At 43.1% G+C, this 24125-nt stretch overlaps 1 non-coding gene across 1 annotated transcript; it reads left to right on the top strand.

Annotated features, from left to right (window-relative positions):
• The first annotated feature begins 23712 nt into the window (after nucleotides 1-23712).
• LOC119931195 lies at nucleotides 23713-23850 on the top strand. The gene has a single exon (XR_005452051.1). It is a non-coding gene; the product is annotated as a small nucleolar RNA SNORA7 (small nucleolar RNA).
• Nucleotides 23851-24125: the final 275 nt, after the last annotated feature.

Genomic DNA, 24125 nt, shown 5'->3' with positions numbered 1-24125 from the left:
CTGGCCCAAGGTCACACAGCAGACTCATGGCAGAGCCAGGATTAGAACCTAGGTCCTTCTGACTCCCAGGCCTGTGTTCTATCCCCTAAGCCATGCTTAGCACAGTGTTCTGCACACAGTCATTTCTCAATAAATACGATCAACTGATTGAGTGATTCTGAGAGTCCCCAGCAATGAGATCGGCCAACAGGATTCTGACTTACTGCCTCTCTCCCCCGCTTTCTGGAGTCCTCCCCTGAGGGAGCTGTCTCCAAGCCAGCTCCACATTCCCTCTCTGCTCAGTAACCTTTATAGCCCCCTCTGGCTGAGGAGCAAAACGGCTATAAATAAAGTCAGCCAGACCATGTGGAGTTTCCATGGAGTTGAAAGTCTCTTTGTTTAAAGGCAAAAAAAATCCTTAAATAAACAGGCTGTCAGCATAGGCTTAATGGGAGCTTTTTGCATCTGGATGGGGGAGAGTCATACTGGTGAGCAGGGGTTAGAAGAACAGTTCTTAATTCTGCTGTCGTCTAGCTAAAGCACGGAGTGAAAGCATTTGCCTTGGTACAACTGAATGTTTACTGAGCAGAGAGGGAATGTTTACTGAGCGCTTACTGTGTGCAGAACACTGAACCAAGCACTTGGGAGGGCACAATACAACGGAGTTGGTAGACCTGTTCCCTGTCCACAACAGATTTATCTCAGGGTTTAGCAGAGAGTAAGTCCTTAATGAATAAGGGAGGGCAGTAGTGTTGCTGGACAGAAGAGAAGGCAGCGTTTATTCATTCATTCATTCATTCAATCAATCATATTTATTGGGCGCTTACTGTGTGCAGAGCACTGTACTAAGCGCTTGGGAAGTACAAGTTGGCAACATATAGAGACGGTCCTTACCCAAGGTAAGGATGAATTTGGCTTTAAAGCACCAGCTCATCTCCTCCTACCTTACCTCAATGATTTCCTATTAGAATCCAGCCTGAACACTTAGCTCCTCTAATGCCAACTTACTCACTGTACTTTGATCTTGTCTATCTCACTGCCGACCCCTTTTCCACATCCTCCCTCTGATCTGGAACTCCCTCTCCCCACCTTCAAAGCCCCCAGTAAGTCTTCCCCAATTAAGCCCTCTTTTCTCCTATTCCCTTTGACTTCTGCATCACCCACGTGCTTGGATGTGTACCCTTTAAGCACTCGGTATTCACCGCACCCTCAACCCCACAGCACTGTGTACATATCCGTAATTTATTCATCTTAATATCTGACTCCCCCTGTAGACCATAAACTCACTGTGAGCGGGGAAAGAGTCTACCAACTCTGTTGTATTGTACTTACTCAAGGGCTTAGCCCAGTGCTCTTCACACAGTAATCATTCAATAAATACCATTGATTAATAAAGAAAATTACTGTCTCTGCTATGATAAAGACTTTTATACTGACTGTCCTTTAACCTAAAGCTTGAAAAAGTTTTGGAAAACACGGTGGCTGAGGTGAAAAGTGAGTCATCATCATCATCATAGCTTCCAGGACTCAAGATTCGGACATCTTCAACTGTCTTATCCCACTGATATCAATGCCTACTCATCTCTCCCCTTCTTATTCCCATCTTCTTCCCTTCCTCTCTCTTCCCTCAACAAATGTGCCCTCAGAGGGCAGAGTGGGTGGTTCTATCATGGACATTTTATCTCCCAGATTCCTTTTCTCAAATCATGATGTAATTTCAATTGATATTTTCTAGTGATTCTGTAGGAAGGAACAGTGGGACTGTATTGTCTTACAAGCAGGTACTTTGGTAGTAAGCTCGTTGTGGAGAGGGAATGTGTCTACCAACTCTGTTCTATCATACTCTCACAAGTGTTTAGTGCCGTGCTCTGCTCTCAGTAAGTGCTCAATAAATATTATTGATTGATTAATTGATAGTAGAAAGGGTAAAGGGTGAAGGGAGAAGAAATTTGGCTACATTTCCCAGAATGCAAAGGGGGATGTTTCCTGTTCCAAAATAGGAAATGGAGAGAGAAAAGTCTTTTTCAGAAATGACATTTCCAAGATGCTCAAGGAACAAAGAATTGGAACTAGTAAGGCCTCACAGAAGGCCTTACTCCATATTTTCTTTGCCAGGAGTCTTAAATTCTGGAAGGCTGTGACATTTTTATCGTCCGGCCATTGATGTCTAGACTTCACTAAGTTGCTGCTTTTGTTCGAAGAAACAGGCCTCTTTCTATATGTTGAATGTGCCCTTATCCACCTTGCTAAATTGGTAATGATTGGTGGGAGAGCTTAGGCCAGGCAAACAAGGGTTTGACCTATCAGTGACTTTCTTCTTTTCTCTGTTAATTCTTGTTCTCCTTGCATTATAAACCCTTCGGCCAACCCTAGCACTTATGAACTTATTTGTCCCCATCCCCAGCTCTCTTGTAAATATGTTTATTCCACTGTAAATTCAATTATTTATTTTGACTACTCCTGGAAATATTTTGGTGCATTTGTCTTCCCCATAAAAATGTAAGCTTTCTGTAGGCAGTGGATCTATCTCTTCTTCAGTCTGGATTTCTCAAGCACCCAGTACAGTGTGCCTCACCAGGTAATCAATCAATCAATCAATGATATTTACTGAATGCTTACTTTATGAAGAGTACTGTACTAAATCCTTGGAATTAATATCTGCCCCCCCTACCCTAGACCGTAAACCCCTTTGGGCAGGGAACGTGCCTATAAATTCTGTTATGTTGTACTCTTCCCAAATGCTTAATACAGTGGTCTTGTCATTTGAAGCCTTTTAGCTAAATTTTTCAAATCTTTTAGTAATAGTAATAGTGGGATTTGTTAACTACCCTGTCCCACATGATATTCATAGTCTAAGTAGGAGGAAGAAGAGGTACTGAATCCTCATTTTACAGATGCACAGGTAAATTAAGTGACTTGACTAAGGTCATATAGCAGGCAAGTCATCATCAGTCGTATTGATTGAGCGCTTACTATGTGCAGAGCACTGTACTAAGCCCTTGGGAAGTACAAATTGGCAACATATAGAGACAGTCCCTACCCAACAGTGGGCTCGCAGTCTAAAAACAGAGTCTGGATTAGAACCCAGGTCCTGCGGCTTCCAGACTTAAGCTTTTTCCAATAGACCACGTTATTTTTCAACAGAGATGGCACAGAAAGAGAGCCCCGTGCTAACAGGCCTGGTAGATTTCTAGGACCAAAGCAGCGATGACTTGGCCCTTATAATTCTTAGCACACGATCATTAGCTTGGTATTCACTGGGGCTTCCTCACAATTGGCTTGGCAAACAAGTTGATAAATTTGTACCTTTTTTGCAGATGAGGAACTAGAGACACAGAGGAGATTAAGTGACTTCCCTAGGTTATTAATGAGCCACTTCAGTTCAATCCATGGGTCGAGCATTTGTTTGTAATTACTAATGCCATCTTCTGCCGTCCTCGTATGAGAAAAGCATCATCTGTGAGGAGCAGCGTGGCATAGTGAAAAAGCATGGGCCTGGGAATCAGAGGGCCTAGGTTCTAATCCCAGCTCTGATACTTGCCTGCTGTGTGGTCTTGGGCAAGTCACTTCACTTTTCTGTGCCTCAGTTTCCTCCTCTTTAAAATGGGGATTGAATCCCATTTCTACCTACTATGTAGATGTGAGCCCCATGTCAGATTTGATTAACCTGTACCTACACCAGTGCTTAGAATAGTACTTGACACATAGTAAGTGCTTAAAATATACTACTATTACTACTAATAACACTAATAATAATGTGCACACTGTCTAAACAGCAACATCTTGTTGGTGATGTCTTTGTTCAGCAGCAGGATCAGAGAGTTTACAGAATATTACCTCCAGGTAGGGTGCTGAGGTTTGAAATGAGCCTGATGGATATTCTCTAAACAATTTGGGTTAGCAGAATAAGGGATGGTTCTAAAATGAGCATCCAAACTACCAAGGCTGCTTCTTCTACTGGAGAGAGATGGCGTGTGCATTGTGTCAAAGTTACAGCAGTCTAATTGGAGGACCCATTCAATCAGTGGTATTTATTGAGCACTTACTAAGTGCAGAGCACAGTACTAAGCACTTGGGAGAGTACAACACAACAGAGTTGGTTGACGTGTTCCCTGCCCATAAGAAGCTTACAGACAAGAAGGCAACATTCACAAGTCTCAGTGTGAGCACCTGGATTTGAACAAGGAACCACAGGCCTGCAAATGGTCTTCCCCTGAGCTACACCCTACTAGGATTCCAAATGAACCGTAAAGGGGAGTTTCTCCAGGCAGCGGTGGACAAAGGAAGTTGACAACTCTGACAATGTAAATGATTCTAAGATTGAAATATTTGCCATAAAATAAGAACTGCATCAACATAACTTGTATTTCCTCCTGATCATGACAAAAATGGAGGCCTGGGGAAGCATGTGATATAAGGTATACAGATATCCCACTTTAAATGGGATGATCTGCTTTCTAGCTTCTTCTCTCATGCCTCTTTCCCCCCATGTTTCATTAGCTCAATTGATTTATTCATTCATTCAATCAATCATATTTATTGAGTGCTTACTGTGTGTAGAGCACTGTACTAAGCGCTTGGGAAGTACAAGTTTAAAAAAAGTTAAAATTTATCTATGTGAAAAGATCTATTTCTATTTTAAAAAATGTTTCAGGAAGTGGATTATTATATTTTGTAATATTTATGGCATTTTCTGTTAACATACCTTTTGACTTAGGACAGTCCTATGCAAACAGCCAGCACTCCATAAATGCCTTTGAATGATTGATTGATTGACAAATGGATGGGGAAGAGCATGGTAAGCATGCAGAGGGAGAATCTCTGGACACTGAATCCTCACTATTGAATGTGGGGGCAGAGAGGTCAATCATAATGCAAAAGAGATAACAGGGAAAAATTAAGAAGAAGAAGGAGGGGCAGGGGAAGAGTGGGGAGGGGGAGGAGGGGGGGGGGAAGGGGAGAAGGATGATTGTCACTACTAGAGAGAGCAGTCCTAGGGGCTTCTTACCAGTTGTGGTGGGTGGGCAGTGGGCAGTGACCGGAAAGGCACTGAGACTACAGGATGTTGGTTGAAGGTGCTTTTTAATCAATCAAACAATCAGTGGTCTGTATTGAGTGCTTCTGTGCAGAGCACTGTACTGAGCACTTCAGAGAGTACAATACAATAAAGCTGGTAGACATTCTGTGGTAGAGGCCTTGCTTTGGAAGTATAAATAGGCACTTGACGTTTTGAACAATTTGAAACACCTCTCTGAAAATAGTGAGAAGGTAGGCGGTAAGGTGAGATCTCTGAATAGACTTTACCTGTAATTAATCAGTGGTATTTATAGAATGCTTACTGTATGCAGAGTGCTGTACTAAGCACTTGGGAGAGTAGTAGTAATAGTATTTATTGAATGCTTACTGTGGTCAGAGAGCACTGTACTAAGCACTTAGGAGAGTTGGCAGACATTTTTTTCTAGAGGCCTTGGTTTGGGAGTATAAATGGGACGTATACATTTTGAACACTTTGAAGCATCTCTTTGAAAATAGTGAGAAGGTAGACAGTGAGCTGAGATCCTTGAATAGACTTTACCCATACTGGTAGTAATAGTATTCATTTAGCATTTACTGTGTGCAGAGTACTGTACTAGATGCTGGAAAAGAATACTCAAGTGGGAATTCTACTCTGAAAGCTTAGTACAGTGCTCTGCACAGAGTAAGAATTCAGTAAATACCATTGATTGATTGATTGATAGATATGGTCACTGTCCATCAAGGGACCTTCCAATCTAAGAATAAAGGTGGGAGAAGGGACTGGTGACAGACATATAAGCAGTAGTATAAGGAGAAATGAAACAATAAAAACACAAAGCAACCTAAGAGACACAAAATAAATAAAAAACAGGAAGTGGCTGTGGCTAAAGGAGAGAGTTCATTCATTCAATTGTATTTATTGAAGCACTTGGGAGGGTACAATATAAAAATAAACAGATACATTCACTGCCCACAACAAGCTTACAGTCTAGAGGGGGAGACAGACATTAATATAAATAAATTAATTACAGATATGGACATAAGCGCTGCAGGGTTGGGAGAGGGGATGAATAAAAGACTGTGAGCCCGTTGTTAAGTAGGGACCGTCTCTATATGTAGCCAACTTGTACTTCCCAAGTGTTTAGTACAGTGCTCTGCACAAAGTAAGTGCTCAATAGATATGATTGATTGAATGAATGAATGAATAAAAGGAGCTAGTCAGGGTGATGCAGAAGGGAGTGGGAGGAGAAGAAAGTGGGGCTTAGTCAGAGAAGGCCTCTTGGAGGAGACACCTCCCAACTCAAGAGTCCAGTGATCCCAACCTCAGCCAAGGTGATTGCCACACCCATGGCAGTTACCAAAGCCTTCTCAAGCTTCTACTTTTTCTGGCATCTGCTTCTGTCCTTCCTGCCATGATGGAACAAAGCATCATGAGCTCAAAGCCCCAGGATGATGTGAAATGGGGCCAGTGCTGGTGACCAGCCTTAAAACTAGGCCACTACCTTTTCTATGGCTGTGGCCAAATTTGATTTCCTCAAAGATGAGTCCAGTTCTGCCAATTTCTGAGTTTACCATTTTTGCCTCAGCGTTTCCGAGGAACAGGCCTTGGGAAATGAAAGCTTGAACAGGAGAGTCTCTTCTCCCTTAATAGGGTGTTTGCGACTCCTCCTAATGTTCCATTGCCACAGTCCTCTGGAGCATGAAACTAGGCTGTTTTACCAGAGATTTGACCAGGACATGAGCCAGCTGTCTGAATGAACCAAGCATCAGCCTGGGAAGTGAGAACACTGAGTCCTGCTTCTGGCCAGAGACTACTGAATCACAGGACAGCCACTGGGTCTTGGTCTGTTAATCTGCAGGGAGGAGTAATATAGAGAATTGAAATGGATAAGCTCATTATTGTTGACTTCCATTCATAAATGCCAAATTGTATTATTTTAACCTTGATTTTTCACCTTGGCCAGCCTTCTGGTCTGCCTTCGCTCTCCTGCTGAGGTAAATGATGTTATTGGGATAAAGGTCCAGAGAAACAAAGGACAGTAGACAGCATCATCATCCTCCCTGTCTCACAAGTCTTTAACCTTGGCTTCATCCTCAACTCATCTCTCTCATTCAACCTACATATCCAAACTGTCACCATATTCTGTCGGTTCAACTTTGACAACATCACCAAAATCCACCCTTTCTTCTCCATCCAAACTGCTACTTTGTTAATCCAAGCATTTATCCCACCCAGCTTTGCTTACTGTGTTAGCCTCCTTACTGACCTCCCTGCCTTCTATCTCTCCCCACTTCAGTCCATTCTTCACTTTGCTGCCTGGATGATTTTTCTGCAAAAGTGTTCAGTCCATGTTTCCCCACTCCTCATGAGACTCATGTGGTTTCCCGTCCACCTGCCTATCAAACAGAAATTCCTTACCATCAGCTTTAAAGCATTCAATTGCCTTGCTCCCTCCCACCTCATCTCTCTGATTTCCTACTACAATCCAGCCCACAACTTCACTCATTTAATGCCAGTCTACTCACTGTGCCATTGTTTCACCATCCTTATTGACTCCCATTCCCATTGCCCTAATCAGTTGTTTCATATGTTTAATTCTGTCCTCTAAAGCCCTATCCCTAGCCTTCCCCATCTCTTTCCCCTAATGAACTGGCCGTGTACTTTATTGATAATTTTTAATGGTATTTTTTAAGTGTTTACTATGTGCCAGGCACTCTACTAAGCACTGACCTCACCTCCTCCAGGAGGCCTTCCCAGACTGAGCTCCCTTTTTCCTCTCCTCCTCCTCCCCTCCCCATTACCCCCCTCCCTCCCTCTGCCATCCCGCCTCCCCCTCCCCACAGCACTTGTGTATATTTGTACATATTTATTACTCTATTTTATTAATGATGTATATATAGCAACAATTCTATTTATTCTGATGGTATTGTCACCTGTCTACTTGTTTTTGTTTTGTTGTCTGTCTCCCCGCTTCTAGACTGTGAACCCGTTGTTGGGTAGGGATTGTCTCTATATGTTGCCAATTAGTACTTCTCAAGTTCTTAGTACAGTGCTCTGCACACAGTAAGTGCTCAATAAATACGATTGAATGAATGAACGAATACAGGTTTATCAGGTTGGACACAGTCCTTCTCCCACATGGCATTTACAATCTTAGTTCCCATTTTACAGCTGAAGTAATTGAAGGACAGAGAAGTGAGGTGACTTGCCCAAAGTTACCTAGCAGACAAATGGCAGACTCAGGATTAGAACCCAGTTCCTTCTGGCACCCAAGCCCATGCTCTATCCACTAATACAAGCTTTGAAACCCCCAGGTTTGATCTCCCTAAAATATCCCCTGCTCTTCTTCAGTCCCTCTCTCCTCCTTCATCTTCAACTCTCCCTTCTTTCCCAGGAGTATCTCAAGAGGAAATCTCCCCATCATCATCAAGTGCAGGAGATCTTCTGTCTCCTCTCAAAATCCCCTGCCTCCATCTGTACCTTTAACCAGTCCCTTTGTACCTTACGAAAGCCCTTGCCCCCTCTCTTCTTCCCTCCAGAGTCAAGATTCCAGATTATTAAAAATGATTTGGGCAGCAGAGTGAAGTATGGACTGGAGTCAGGGGAGACAGGACGGAGAGAGTCAGCAAGGAAGACTGATACAGTAACCAAGCCAGGATAGGATAAGTGCTTGGATTAGCGTGGTAGCAGTTTGGATGGAGAGGAAAGGGCAGATTTTAGCAGTGTGAATGCTGTGGGCCTGGAATGTATTTACCAACTGTTGTGTTGTACTCTCACACAATAAGCGCTCAATGTATATGATTGATTAATTGATTGAAAGGTACCAATATGTTTTCCAGTGACTCCAACACCAAACAACACGTTTGTGAAATCCAAGTGAAGTGAATAGGGAGTGTGATTTTTGGATTACAGGGATCTTTAAGAAATTGGAGTGTATTAAACATTTTGAGAAGGGGCTGAAAGCTTTCCTTTGATTCTTTTGCTCCACTGTCCTTAGCTACCTCTCCACTTCTCCTCGCTTCACCTCAGACATGATCTTAGGACAGTTACTGGTGCCAAGCAAATGGCAAAAGCTCGATCTTGGTTCAGATCCTGGAGGATTTGATTTTCATCAGAATCTCTTGGTTCTGAAATATTCATTCAGGAGGCTCAAGGGACCTATCTCGGGGTCACATGCTACAGTTCAAGTCTTGGCTGGAGTTTGGAAGTGCTGAAGGCTTTTTTCAAAAGAAAAATAAAAATCATTTAGGAAGAAGGAACCACCCAGATTTAACCCTTAGGTGTTACGTCATTTCTCTGCTCAGTGAAGAGTCAGCTCATCCATTTGAGATGTCAGCCATCTCTGCCCTCCTAAGTATTAGATCTGATTTATAATAATAATAATAATGTTCATGTTTGTTAAGTGCTTACTATGTGCAAAGCACTGTTCTAAGTGCTGGGGTAGATACAAGGTAATCAGGTTGTCCCACGAGGGGCTCACAATCTTCATCCCCATTTTACAGATGAGGGAACTGAGGCCCAGAAAAGTGAAGTGACTTGCCCAAAGCCACACAGCTGACAAGCGGCAGAGCCGGGATTTGAATCCACAGCCTCTGACTCCAAAGCCTGTACTCTTTCCACTGAGCCACGCTGCTTCACGCTGATTTCAGACCTCAGGTTACCCTGTGCTCAGAGCAATGGTTTTAGCCCATTTTCTGACCTCCTTGCTTGCAATGGATGGGTTGAAACTGAGATTGCAGGACCAGTCCTTAGTTTTCAGGAGGCTGGGACTTCCTGAGGTTTAGGGAGAACCCTTATAGGGGTCCTCTTCTTCAAATGCCATCCAGTCATTTCCAACCCATAGTGATTCCGTGGACACACCCTCTTAAGAAGTCCCATTTTCTGTCATAAAGTCACTCTGGTATGCATATCCAGAGAGTTTTCTTGGTAAAGGTACAGAAGTGGTAAAGGTACTGCATGGTCTTCTTCCATGCAGTAAAAACTTGAGTCTCTGACATTGACTTTAATCAACATTTTGATCACTTGATTATCTGTCTTTGACTCTTTCCCATGACCAGCACAGGTGAATCAACTTTGTCTGGTGCTTCAGTTTAGATCTTTCCATTATGGGTAGCCCTATATGGCACAGCTCTAAGCTTCAGCGGTGTATGTAATATCTTCTGCCATGATAAGACACCAATTCATAGGGGAGTATAAGGCTCTAGCCCCTTCATAAGGAGAGTCAAGTTGCCTTTATCTCTGCTTACCTGTGATCCTGGTGGGATTACTGTTCTCACCTTGTCTGCTACTTCTACATCACCTCATGGACAGTACGGCATGTAATTTGTCTGCCAACTCTGTTGTATGTACTCTCCCCACCCTTAGTATGGTGCTTTCCATACACTAAGTGCTCAATAAATTCCACTGTTTGACTAAGCTCTACACTGTGTCTCCTCCTATGACTGCAAGCTCATTATGGGCAGGGAATGTGTCTGTTTATTGTTATATTGCACTCTCCCAGGTGCATAGTACAGTGTTTTGTACACAGTAAGCGCTCAATAAATGATTGAATGAATGAATGAATGAATGATTTATAGGAGGACCAAGCAGAGAGACTGAGTTGTCATCACAACCTCTAGAGAAAACACACTCTTTTATTTTTCCATCTGGAATCCTCAAGTTTTATAAATCATTTAGGGAGAAATATCTTGTGTCTTCACTCCCACCTCCCCTTGCTCCCAAGGAGGTAGTTGAAATGAAATTCTGGTCTACTTCAAGAAACAGGAAGGAGTTAAATAAGCCAACGACCATGTGATTCAATTCAGGATGGAGCTGGTGGGAAGAGGGAAGTTGTTCTGTGCCAGCCCCATGATATGTGTGTGCTCTTTCCATCTGGGGACTCTGAGTCATAGAGGGAAATCAAAGCTGTTACATTTCTTCGTGGTGAAAAAACTGGGTAAGAGTGTTGAGGGGTGTGTGTGTGTGTGTGTATTTTTCCTTCTTTCTTTCTGCTGCCTAACTCTCCTCCCTCCTCTTCCCTCCTCTTTCCCCACCCTGAACAACTGCTCTCCCTGGCTCTAATACCAAACATATGATTTATTTCCACTAAACAACAACACTTTTCATCTTGGCTTAGGTGATTCCCCAACACTCTGCCCACCCCAGACAGTCCTCTCCTTGCCTCCACAAACAGGGCTCCCTTTCATTTTACAGTTTCTATTTATTTATTTGGCTGTTAGTTTTCAAATTCAACTGCTGTTCACAAATGCCTCAAAGATTTCTTCTCAGTCATGAAGTTGTCATGAAAGCCCCTCCCTATTCGGTTGATCGAGACCAGTAATAATAATGTTTTTTGTATAATGTTTCCATTTTTATAGAATGTTTTCACAACAGTGATCTCATTCTATCCTCACAGCAGCCCTTTTGTATGGCATTTGTGCTTGCCTATGAGCTTACTAGGTACCAGTCACTGGGGGAGATACAAACTAATCAAGTTGGACACAGTCCATGTCTCACATGGGGCTCATGGTCTTAATCCTCATTTTATAGGTGAGGTAACAGGCACAGAGAAGTTAAATGATTTGGCCAAAGTCACAGAGCAGACAAATGGCAGAGCTGGGATTACAACTCAGATCCTTCTGATTCCCAGGCCCATGCTCTATCCACTAGACCACAGTGCTTCTGTTGTGAAATCATAATAATAGTATTTGTTAAGTGTTTATTGGGTGAAAAGCACTGTACTAATCACTGGGGTAAATACAAAATAATCAGATTGGACAGAGTCCCTAGCCAATACAGGGCTTGCAGTCTAAGTGGGAAGGAGGCTAGGTTTATATTCCCCATTTTGTAGGTGAGAAAACTGAGGCACAGAGAAGTTACTGACTTGCTCAAGATGACCCAGCAGACAAGTGGGGTATCTGGAATTAGGAGCCAAGTCTCCTGACTCCCAGTTCCATGCTCTTTCCTGTAGGCCATGCTGTTTCCCATGACCAACTTTATGGTGTTCTGATTCCCAATTTACAGATGAGGAAACCAAGGCCCAGGGAGGTTAAAAGTGACTTGCTCCAGGTTACAGAACTGGGACCGATAGAACTCAGGTCTCTGGACTGCCAGCCCCAAGCTCTTAACACTTGACCCTAATAGTCCAATTATAATGTCTTCCCTTCTACGTGGCTGAAGTGCTGTGGAAAGTACAAGTCCAAAGAACCAAAGGCAAAGAAAAATGCCTTCATGTCTGGGATGAAAATACACCACCTTAATCAAATGTTTGAGTTTATCTCTGACACCACTCAAAAAATTTAGATAATTTCTGAATAATCTAGATAAAAAATAGCATTATCTGTCTCAGCCAGGAAAGGATGCCCTTATAATTAGGAGGAAATGGAAACTAAGAAGCACAGAGGAGTTAGCTAATCAATAATGATTTATCTGATGGCATGTACTGTATTTGCATATACTATTTATTTAGAAGATTAAGCAAATAGTCAAGGGTGCTTGACCTCTGGGTTCTGATGTACTATGAAAGAAAATTGAATTTTTTTTCCCCAAAACCTCTGTCAGGTAAAATGATGAAATTAGTTTTAGGAGATTCCAATTTAGCACCAATCAAATAATGGCAATCATTGAGTGCTTACTGTGTACAGAGCACTGTACTAAGCACTTGGGAGAGTACACCAAAATGGAATTGGTAGACACATTCTCTGCCCACAAAGCATTTACAGTCTTGTAGTGGACAGGGAATGTGCCTACCAACTCTGTTATACAGTGCTCTGCACACAGTAAGCACTCAGTAAATATGATTGATTTATCAACTGATTGATAGAGGGGTAGACTGACATTAAAATAAATTATAGCTATGTACATTAGGGCTGTAGAGCTGAGGGTGGGGTGAAGAAAGGGTACAAATCCACATGCAAAGGTTGATGCAGAAGGGAGAGGAAATAGAGGAAATGAAGGCTTAGTCGGGGAAAACTTTTTGGAGGAGATGTGATCTTAGGAGGGCTTTGAGGGTGGGGAGAGTGGTGGTCTGTCAGGTGTGAAGTGGGAGGGAGTTCCAGGCCAGAGTCAGGATGTGGTAGAGGGGTTGCCACCAATACTTTGAATGAATCTGGGTCCTAGAAGTCCTGTGAAATAGATCCAATGGTATCTCAGGACCAGAGCTCATTTTTTTTTTTCCTGTGGTATTTGTTACATGGTTTCTATGTGCCAGGCAGTGTTCTAAGTGCTGGGATAGAGACAAGCTAATCAAGTTGGACACAGACCCTATCCAACATGGGGCTCACAGTCTTAGTCCCCATTTACAGATGAGGTAACTAAGACACAGAGAAACTAAGTGACTTGCCCCAGGTCACACAGCAGACATGTTTAAGTAGCCTGGCATAGTGGATAAAGCATGGGCCTCGGATTCAGAAGATCATGGATTCTAATCCTGGCTCTGCCATTTGTCTACTGTGTGGCAAGTCACTTCTTCTCTGTGCCTCATATACCTCATCTGCAAAATGTGGATTAAGAATGTGAGCCCTATTGTGGGACATTCATTCATTCATTCAATTGTATTTATTGAGCACTTAATGTGTGCAGAGCACCATACTAAGCACTTGGAAAGTACAGTTTGGTAACAGGTAGAGACAATCCCTACCCAACAACGGGCTCACAGAAAACACAGAAGAGGGAGGACAGACAACAAAACAAGTAAACAGGGACAGTGACTGTGTTCAACCTGCTTTGCATGTATCCTCCCCAGTGCTTAGTACAGTGCCTGATATATAGTTAGTGCTTAATAAATACCATTATTGTAATTCTTAGTATTATTAAGTGGTGGAGCTGGGATTAGAGCCCAGGTCCTTCTGAGAAAGGATCATGTCCATGGAATTCTCCCAACTCTTAGTATACAGTTTTGTACAGAATAAGTACTCAGACACTTGTTGAAGGATATGTATTTCAATATCCATCATTTCTCAGAGACCTAGAAGTTCTGCATGTTACTGATGGGTGAGGGAGTTCCAATTCATATATGTAGCACATGACTTTTATTCAGCATTCTGTCCTGATGCTATTGATTGTACTTTCATCAGTGCTAAATCAGAGAAGGGACATCTACTCCTTATTAGGAAATGAACCCTTATTTAATTCACTCTGTGGTAATCAAATTTTAAGACAGTCATCAAGGGAACATTTAAACAGCTACTTTTCTTTTTACAAATGAACTATAAAGTGATGACTCACACCTAACAGGCCCATAGAGAATGAACCTCCCTGCATATTGCATTCTCTTTTGAAAGGAGCAAGGCACCTTACCCATCCGAAAAAGACTCACAAACCACCCTCTTGTCCAACCCAGCACATTGGAAAAACACCAGAACTGAGGGTTCTATTTTCTGGACCCAGGAATTAAAATATATATTTGAGGGAAAGCATTAATCATTTAGGATAAAGTATAAGGTAATGCCATTAACATTTTACTTGTGACTTCAGAGACACCTTATGTTTAACTCAGAGATTTGTGAAGTCATCAGGAGAAGTAGCATGGTTCTGTCACTTATTGCTGGGTAACCTTAGGCAAGTCACTTGACTTTTCTGAGCCTCAATTACCTTCATCTGTAAAATGGGAGTGCAGACTGTGAGGTCCATAAGGGATATGGACCGTGTCGAACCTGATCAATTTGTGTCTCCTCTAGTGCTCATTGCAGTGCCTGGCACGTAGTAAGTGTTTAACAAATACCATTAAAAAAAGTGACTCTCAGTGAGAAGAAAAATAAAAGCTTGGGTCTTGAGCTTCTGCCTTCGACACTGTCGACCACCCCCTTCTCCTCAACACGCTATCCAACCTTGGCTTCACAGACTCCGTCCTCTCCTGGTTCTCCTCTTATCTCTCCGGTCGTTCATTCTCGGTCTCTTTTGCAGGCTCCTCCTCCCCCTCCCATCCCCTTACTGAGGGGGTTCCTCAAGGTTCGGTTCTTGGTCCCCTTCTGTTCTCGATCTACACTCACTCCCTTGGTGACCTCATTCGCTCCCACGGCTTCAACTATCATCTTTATGCTGATGACACCCAAATCTACATCTCTGCCCCTGCTCTCTCCCCCTCCCTCCAGGCTCGCATCTCCTCCTGCCTTCAGGACATCTCCATCTGGATGTCTGCCCGCCACCTAAAACTCAACATGTCCAAGACTGAACTCCTTGTCTTCCCTCCCAAATCCTGCCCTCTCCCTGACTTTCCCGTCACTGTTGACGGCACTACCATCCTTCCCATCTCACAGGCCTGCAACCTTGGCGTCATCCTCGACTCTGCTCTCTCGTTCACCCCCCACATCCAAGCCGTCACCAAAACCTGCCGGTCTCAGCTCTGCCACATTGCCAAGATCTGCCCTTTCCTCTCCATCCAAACTGCTACCCTGCTCGTTCAAGCTCTCATGCTATTCCCTCTGGACTACTGTATCAGCCTCCTCTCCGATTTCCCATCCTCTTGTCTCTCCCCATTTCAATCCATACTTCACGCCGCTGCCCGGATTGTCTTTGTCCAAAAACGCTCTGGGTATGTTACTCCCCTCCTCAAAAATCTCCAGTGGCTACCAAGCAACCTACGCATAAGGCAGAAACTCCTCACCCTCGGCTTCAAAGCTCTCCATCACCTTGCCCCCTCCTACCTCACCTCCCTTCTCTCCTTCTGCAGCCCAGCCTGCACCCTCTGCTCCTCTGCTGCTAATCTCCTCACCGTGCCTCGTTGTCACCTGTCCCGCCGTCGACCCCCGGCCAACGTCAACCCCCTGGCCTGGAATGCCCTCCCTCCCCACATCCGCCAAGCTAGCTCTCTTCCTCCCTTCAAGGCCCTACTGAGAGCTCACCTCCTCCAGGAGGCCTTCCCAGACTGAGCCCCCACCTTCCTCTCCCCCTCCCCCCTCCATCCCCCCCGCCTTACCTCCTTCCCTTCCCCACAGCACCTGTATATATGTATATATGTTTGTACGTATTTATTACTCTATTTATTTATTTTACTTGTACATATCTATTCTATTTATTTTATTTTGTTAATATGCTTTGTTTTGTTCTCTGTCTCCCCCTTCTAGACTGTGAGCCCACTGTTGGGCCTCTCCCCCTCCCCCCTCCATCCCCCCCGCCTTACCTCCTTCCCTTCCCCACAGCACCTGTATATATGTATATATGTTTGTACGTATTTATTACTCTATTTATTTATTTTACTTGTACATATCTATTCTATTTATTTTATTTTGTTAATATGCTTTGTTTTGTTCTCTGTCTCCCCCTTCTAGACTGTGAGCCCACTGTTGGGTAGGGACCGTCTCTATGTGTTGCCAACTTGTGCTTCCCAAGCACTTAGTACAGTGCTCTGCACACAGTAAGCGCTGAATAAATATGATTGATTGATTGATTGATTGATTAATAACTTGGGCAACTGTTTTCCTCATTCTTCTCTCACCCTCTGGATGACCCATTTTAGTCTCTTTTGCCAGCTCTTCCCTTGTGTCCACCTTAGTAACTTTGAATGTCCCTCAGAGATCTATTCTGGTCCTCTTTTCTACTCAATTTACCTTCACTCCTTCGGGGAATTCATCTACTCCCATGACTTGAACTACCACTTCTTTTCACCTCAACTACCATTTCTACGTGGATGATTCCCCAATCAGGTCACCCTGACTTCTTTTTGTGGTATTTGTGAAGCATCTGCTGTGTGCTGGAGTAGATACAAGGTAATCAGGTTGGACACAGTTCATGTCCCACATGGGGCTCACACTCTGAATACCCATTTTACATTTGAAATAACCGAGGCACAGAGAAGTTAAGTGACTTGCCCAAAAGTCACACGGCAGACAAGTGGCAGAGCTGGAATTAGAGCCCAGATCCTTCTGACTCCCAGCAGCTTTCCTATTTTCAAAATATTTCTCCACCATTCGGCATCAGAGAAGCACTGTGGCCTAGTGGAAAAGTGTGGGCCTGGGAGTCAAAGAACATGGGGTTTTAATCCCAGCTCCGCCACTTCTCTGCTCTGTGACCTTGGGCAAGTCACTTAACTGCTCTGTTCTTCAGTTACCTCATCTGTAAAATGGAGACTGACTCTGCCTCTGAGCCCCAAGTGGAATAGGGACTGTGTCCAACTTGATTAGCTTGTATCTCCCCCAGTGCTTAGTACAGTGCCTGGCACATTTAGGTAGTGCTTAACAAATACCATAAAAAAACTACCTCACTATCTTTGACCTTCCTCCTTTTCTGTAATCTTACCTTTTTTCTGCCTCCAGAACATCTCTACATGGATATTCCATAGGCACCTCAAGATCAATAGGTAGCTCCAGGACCACCATAGGGAAAGCAATAGCATGGCATCTAGTAAGCGCTTAACAGACACCATCATTATAAAGACATTTAAGCATTTTGGAAGAATGGAACTGTTTCCAGGTGGAACTTCAGATTTCTGTTAGGAAAAGCAAGATGCCCAACTCCTGTAGATAACAAAGAGTTTCTGTGGAGCAGATTCATCTGAGTCAGCTGAAGTTCACTGAGACCATTTTTAAGAGAAGGTGAACTTGTTCCAAGCTAGAGTTTAATAAAGTTATTGCCTTTTATGTCACAGGAACAGTAAGATAAGCACAGGACTTTCTCTGTCTCCCCTTGGTATTGTGGCCCCTGGGAATATAATAATAATAATAATAATAACATTTGTTAAGCACTTACTATGTACTCAGCACTGTCCTAAGCGCTGATTAGACTAACTCTAAGAACTGTAAACTGACTGCTGACCTCTGTCAGAGCTCAGTTGGCCTATAGATAAACCTGCCACTGGTTTTAACTGCAAGACGATTTGTAAACTCAAAAATCATCCCCCATTTGGTTGTAAAGCTCTAGTGAAAATGAAGCAACAGTTTGATGGGCCAAGATTTGAATATTGTCTCATTTGAATAACATTTTCTAGTAAACTAGAGCATCTCCTTCAAAATCTTGGGCTTAAAAATTCTATATTTGCATCTTTATCATACAGTTTCATGTTTTCTGACTCAAGTCATTTCACTGTAGCTGGGCCTCAGTGAGAGACATTATTTCAGTTTCCCTATTCCCTAATTTAGTTGCATGAACTGAAAAGAATCTTGGTGGAAAATGCCCTGATATTTTATAAAACTATGTTATGCATGTGTCTTGATTACCCTTAGTAAAAGTAACCATTACCGTCCATTTGCTTAGTGACCATAAATGTCCATTTACTTTCACTCATCATTCAGATTGCCCTATAAGGGCTTCTCAAATGTTTACCCTGTCCTGGCTGGGGTGCACATTGCTGACTTTGGTATGTTAGGACACATGCTGGGTGTTAAAACTGTTTGGAGATGATCATTTGATTGGCTTAGGTGGATGCTGGTACAATTACCATCTATTTTCATGTTAATTAGATGAGAAGCCATGTGGCCAAGTGAAAAGAGCACAGGCCTGGGAATCAGAGGACCTGGGTTCTAATCTCAGCTCTGCCAGCTGTCTTCAGTGTGATTTTGGACAAGTCACTTACCTGCTCTGTGCCTCAGTTACCTCATCTGTAAAATGGGGATTGAGACTTTGAGCCCATGTGGGACAGGGATTGTGTCCAACCTGATTAGCTTGTATCTATCCCACTGTACAGAGCCTGGTACAAAGTAAATTACATCTGGTTGTGTTACCCATTCAGATGCAAGCGCTCCAAAGGAGTAAGTGTGTCTTTGGCTTCCATTCCCCTAGGACTTGGTACAGAATGCCACACATGGTAGGTGCTCTAACAATATATTTAAGAATGATTGGGAGGTGTAAAGTTTAGTGGTTGTCCCATTTTTATATTCCTTCAGAATAAAATGTGCCTTCAATCTATGTGCTCAGTCTAGACCAATAAATCTACCTGACTGGAAAGAGAAAATTAAATAATTCCCTGTTCTGTTGGGGCTAGTGACTCCCTGGTTAACAGGACATGTAGAGTAGCAGTGTGGCCTAGTGGAAAGAGCTTGGGCCAGGGTATCAGAGGTTCTAATCCTGACACCTCCACTTACCTCCTGTATGATTCATTCATCCATTCAATCATATTTATTGAGCACTTACTGTGTGCAGAGCATTGTACTAAGCACTTGGTGTGATCCTGGGCAAGTCTGTGCTTCAGTTTCCTCATCAGAAAAATGCAGATTTAATCCTAATTCCCCTTCTAGACTGTGAGCCCATTGTTGGGTAGGGACCGTCTCTATATGTTGCCGACTTGTACTTCCCAAGCGCTTAGTACAGTGTTCTGCACACAGTAAGTGCTCAATAAATATGATTGAATGAATGAATGTGAGACAGGGATGGTGTCGACCTGTTTATCTTGTATAATAATTTTGTGTTTTGTTGAATGCTTACTATATGCAAGCATTGTACTAAGTGCTGGGGCAGATACAAGATAATCAAGTCCCATATGAGGCTCACGGTCTGAGTATGAGGGAGAACTGGTATTGAATCCCCATCTGCAGATGAGGGAACTGAGTCACAGAGAAGTAAAGAGATACGTATGTACCCCAGCACTTAGTACAGTGCTTGGCCTATAGTAATCCCTTGAGAAGCAGAATGGCCTGATAGACAGAGCATGGGCTTGGGAGTCAGAAGAACCTGGGATCTAATCCTGACTTCGCCACTTATCTTCTGAGTGACCTTGGGCAAGTCACTTAACTTCTATGTGCCTCAGTTACCTCATCTGTAAAATTGGGAATAAAGCTGTTAGCCTCATGTGGGTCATGGACCGTGTCCAACCCAATTAGCTTACATCTACTCCAGCGCTTAGTACAGAGCCTAGTAAATGTAAGCCTTGGACAATAGTCCAAGGTATCTTTGGAAAAGATGCAATATCTTTGGAAAAGGATTCCTCCTGCTATTAAATCTGTAAGTAAACTCTTCACTTCATCTCATACTTTACTCTAGGCTGTAAGCTTATTGTGTGCAGGGAATGTGTCTGTTTACTGTTGTAATCTACTCTCCCAAGCACTTAGTACAGTGCTTTGCACATAGTAATTGCTCAATAAATATGATTGAATGAATGAATGAACAAACACCATAAGAAATGCCACGATCATTATTATTAGTTAAAATGAGTGACACCTTCACTACTGCCTTTTGAGCTAGTGTCTTTTCCATGGGCTTAATCCCTGATTGCTTCAGGCCCACAATCAGACCCAGACTTGCCATGTGTGGAAGGAGCATAGATTGAAACATGCCACAACCAATTTCCTCCTGAGGTTCTCTCTTGTGTTACATTTCCAACTGGAGTCAGCATCAGAATATCAGAAAAGCAGAGTGGCAGGTTTCCAACAGCTTGCACAAAGCTGCACAATCCCTAGACTTGGCAATAAGAAGGAAACAGAGGCCGCCTAAGACACTAAACTCTTGCACATTTTTAAGGCCCCACTAGGGCTCTGTGGAAATCCATGAAACCATTCAGAAACCTTTTCCTTTTGGCAAACTAGGAACTGAACCCCCATAGATCTTTCAAATGCATCTCGTTTGCAGGAGAGCAGCCAATGGGATGGAAAATCTTGGGAGAGGAGTTTCATCAGTAGGAAATGGGGGAGTTTTAACCTAAAGATTGAAAATGCTAATATGTCTAGATGATTCTCTGCTTACTTCCTCCTGCCTTGGGAGACTGGTCAAGCACAATGGTTTTACACCATAAACTATAGCTTTGCTAAAGGAAACTGCCAACACAAACCTTTGCCAGAACTTGAAACAATATGTGTTTCACTGTCACTAATGTAGCTAAGATGCAATGGAAGGGTTTAAATGTCACCTGGGGGATGTAGAATTGATATGAAGGGCAACATACTGAAAACGTTATGTGAAATTCTGAAGCATGTAACTATAGGGATAGGTGCTAGAGTCTGCTTTGAAGTTTTGACATTAGGTAGGTTAGGTGGTAGGCATGATTACAGAAACTGAGAGAGACAGAGAGGGAAAGAGTTAGAGAGCCTTCTGCTTATTTGAAGCTCATGCTATTGAGGAGCAACATGGCTTTGTGGATAGAGCTTAGACCTGGATGTCAGAGGACCTGGGTTCTAATTCTGGCCCCACCATTTCCATTGGGCAAACTCCAAAACTTCTGTGCCTCAGTTTCCTCATCTGTAAAGTGTCAATTCAACATCCATTCACCCTCCCTCTTAGACTGTGAGCCCTCTGTGGGAAAGAGACTAAATATAGCCTGATTATCTTGTACCTACCCAGTGCTTGGTATAAAGTAAATGATTCACAAATGCCACCTTTATTATTTTTTGGTTATGAAGCTATTGATGGTGAGATCCAACCCACGTGACTTTCACTCAATGCCACATTATGTTCAGGTAAGGATTGCCCTATGTCATGCTGATGAGTTTGCCCCTTACAGGGTCAACAACACCATGGTCTCCTGACCTTCCTTGAGGAAGAGCAACCCCTGACTGCTTTCTTTCTGCTGCTGTTGTTTCACAACAGACTACTACTCAGTCTTATCTTTTGACAGCCTTTAAATACCCTGAAAATTTTGGTTATTGTGAAATAGCACCTTTGGTATAAGATGTCAGACATCTTTCTCCATCCCGCTTGTGAATAGTGGAGTGCCTTGTTGACCAACCTAATACCTCAGGCTTTCCTATGGGCATAGGAATAAAGCTTAGTGAGACCAATTCAGAAATCTGCATGGTTTTCCTGCCATTTGGATACTGGTGGGTTTAGGGGGAGTGAGAGGACTCTGAGTCATCCTGATTGGTGACTAAGAGTTTGTTAATAGGGGAAACAGAGTTTTGCTGGAGGACAGTGACCCAGCCACTTTATCTCCTTGGTTTTCTCTTGAGAAATAATTGAGAAGCAGACAGGGCATAAACTGGAGGCCAGAGGGTCTCAAGAAACACCCACGCTGCAAAATGAAGTTTCCAGAGTCACAAATCACCCTTAGCCTGCATCAGAGAGCAGCCTTGCTGGATACCTTAAATTACAATAGCTTTGACTGGAAAGCTTATCTATTGGGTAACACAAGGCCTAAGGCACTGGAACGCCTCTGTAAGGGAAGATTAGGTGACCACACAGTCACCTCCTTATGGGCTACCAGTTTCTGGATCTGTAGTCTTGGTAACCAAAGCTTAAAAACACACTATTCTCAAAAGGATCCCAATCCCAAACCACAGCGACTCTGCAAAATGAATAATCCCTAATTTTATAAACCACATCTACACTGCACAATAGAGCTGCTACTTAGAATAAAGTACACTTGCTAAGCAATAAACCTGTAGTATAACACAAGAGAAATGGTGACGTAGCTTTGGCATTGTAGCAGAGGGTAGAATTAAAGTGAAGGTCATTGGGTATGAATAGTGAAAGTTGCTCAATCTTTATTTTAATTCTTCAATTGAATTATATTTTTGTTTTTATGTCTATTCTTCTCTATTTCTGCATTTAAAGGGTCTGGATATAAATGTAGCAGGGATAGTAATGGATTAGCTAAGTAACGGATAAGAGTGGAACTGTGTAGGAAATCTAAATATGGAATTGTCGTAGTGTAATAAAGTTAAGTGGGATGTCTGTGGTGCAGGCTGAGCTTTCTATTTTAAGAACTTTCTTAGAGAAGCAGTGTGGTCTAGCAATCAATCAATCACTGGCAATTATTGAGCTCTTACTATATGCAGAGCACTGTACTAAGCACTTGGGAGCTTACAAGACAATATAGTTAATAGTGGAAAGAGTACTGGCTCGAGAATCAGAGGACCTGGGTTCTAATTCCAGATCTGCCACTTGCCTGCTGTGGGACGTAGGGCAAGCCACTTAACTTCTCTGGGCCTCAGTTTCTTCATCTGTAAATATCTTTTTCTCCCTATAAACACTGGACAGTGTTTGATCCAATTATCTTCTATCTACCTTAGTGTTTTCTAAGGGTTTTTGCACATTGCAAGCACTTTACAAATATTATTATCATTATTACTTTTATTATCAAAACTGTGCATAATTCTAGACTGTGAGCCCGTTGTTGGGCAGAGACCGTCTCTTATGTTACTGACTTGTACTCCCCAAGCGCTTAGTACAGTGCTCTGCACACAGTAAGTGCTTAATAAATATGCTTGAATGAATGAATGAATGATTCCTCACCATCAAGAACCTGTGAATCTCCTTGATGCCATTACTGAAGGGGCTGTCAGAGTCTCCTAGCACTTTTCCTTTCCCTTTGGGTGAGGAAAATAGTTGCAGTCTTGAGGGTCCTCAAAGGGAGTCACAGAGTGAGGTTTTCATAAGGTAGTTGCTGAAGGATTCAGGCCTACATGCTCTCTGTGAACAAAGCAAAATGATAAGGTGGTCCCAGAGAAGCTATAAATGTGAGCTTACATACAGGCTGGACCAGGTGCTCATTGGAATATCAAGAACCAGGGATGAACCCCCACCTTGCATGGAGCCTGTACCTTTGTAGAACTGCCAGTGTGGAGAACACACCTATCCACCCTGCACCATTCTCTTCCCTTGGGAAACAGTGTGGCACAGGGGTAAGAGCACAGGTCAGGGTGTTGGAGGACCTGGATTCTAATCCAAGCTCTATCACTTGTCTGCTGTGTGATCTTGGGCAAGTCACTTAAAATCCTCTGAACCTCAGTTTCCTCATCTGTAAAAGGGGAATTCAAGATCTGTTGTCCCTCCCACTTAGACTGTGAGCCCCATGTAGGACAGGGATTGTCTCCAACCTCTTTATCTTGTGTCTATTCTAATGCTTAGTAGTGTTTGGCAAATGGTAAGCACTTAAGCCCCACTCAGGATTGCACCTGAAGAATTTCCAGTACTCTACTAGTCTTGGCTGTGGGAGGGAGAGTCAAGCAGAGGCCTACCTATTCCATTCCTAGCTTGGGCAGTGGCTAGCGAGTGGAAGGCAATCTGCTACAAGTCGAAACTCGCCTGTGCTGGGCAGCAGCAGCCTGGGAGAGAGTCGAGGGCAGAGACTCAAGTTTACTGGGCAGAAAAAGGCAATGGTAAACCACTTCTGTATTTTTACCAGGAAAACTCTAGGGATTCACTACCAGAATGATTGCAGTTGGCGTTCTGGGAGAGATGTATCATGGAGTCACTATGGGTCAGAGATGACTGGACAGCATAAGACAAGACAAAAGAAACACTTAAAAAACACTGTCATCATCAATGTAAGTCTTCCTCTTACACATAT

This window comes from Tachyglossus aculeatus, chromosome 7, assembly GCF_015852505.1.
Source record: "Tachyglossus aculeatus isolate mTacAcu1 chromosome 7, mTacAcu1.pri, whole genome shotgun sequence".
NCBI lineage: Eukaryota > Metazoa > Chordata > Mammalia > Monotremata > Tachyglossidae > Tachyglossus > Tachyglossus aculeatus.
This window is presented reverse-complemented; position numbering and strand designations above follow the sequence as displayed.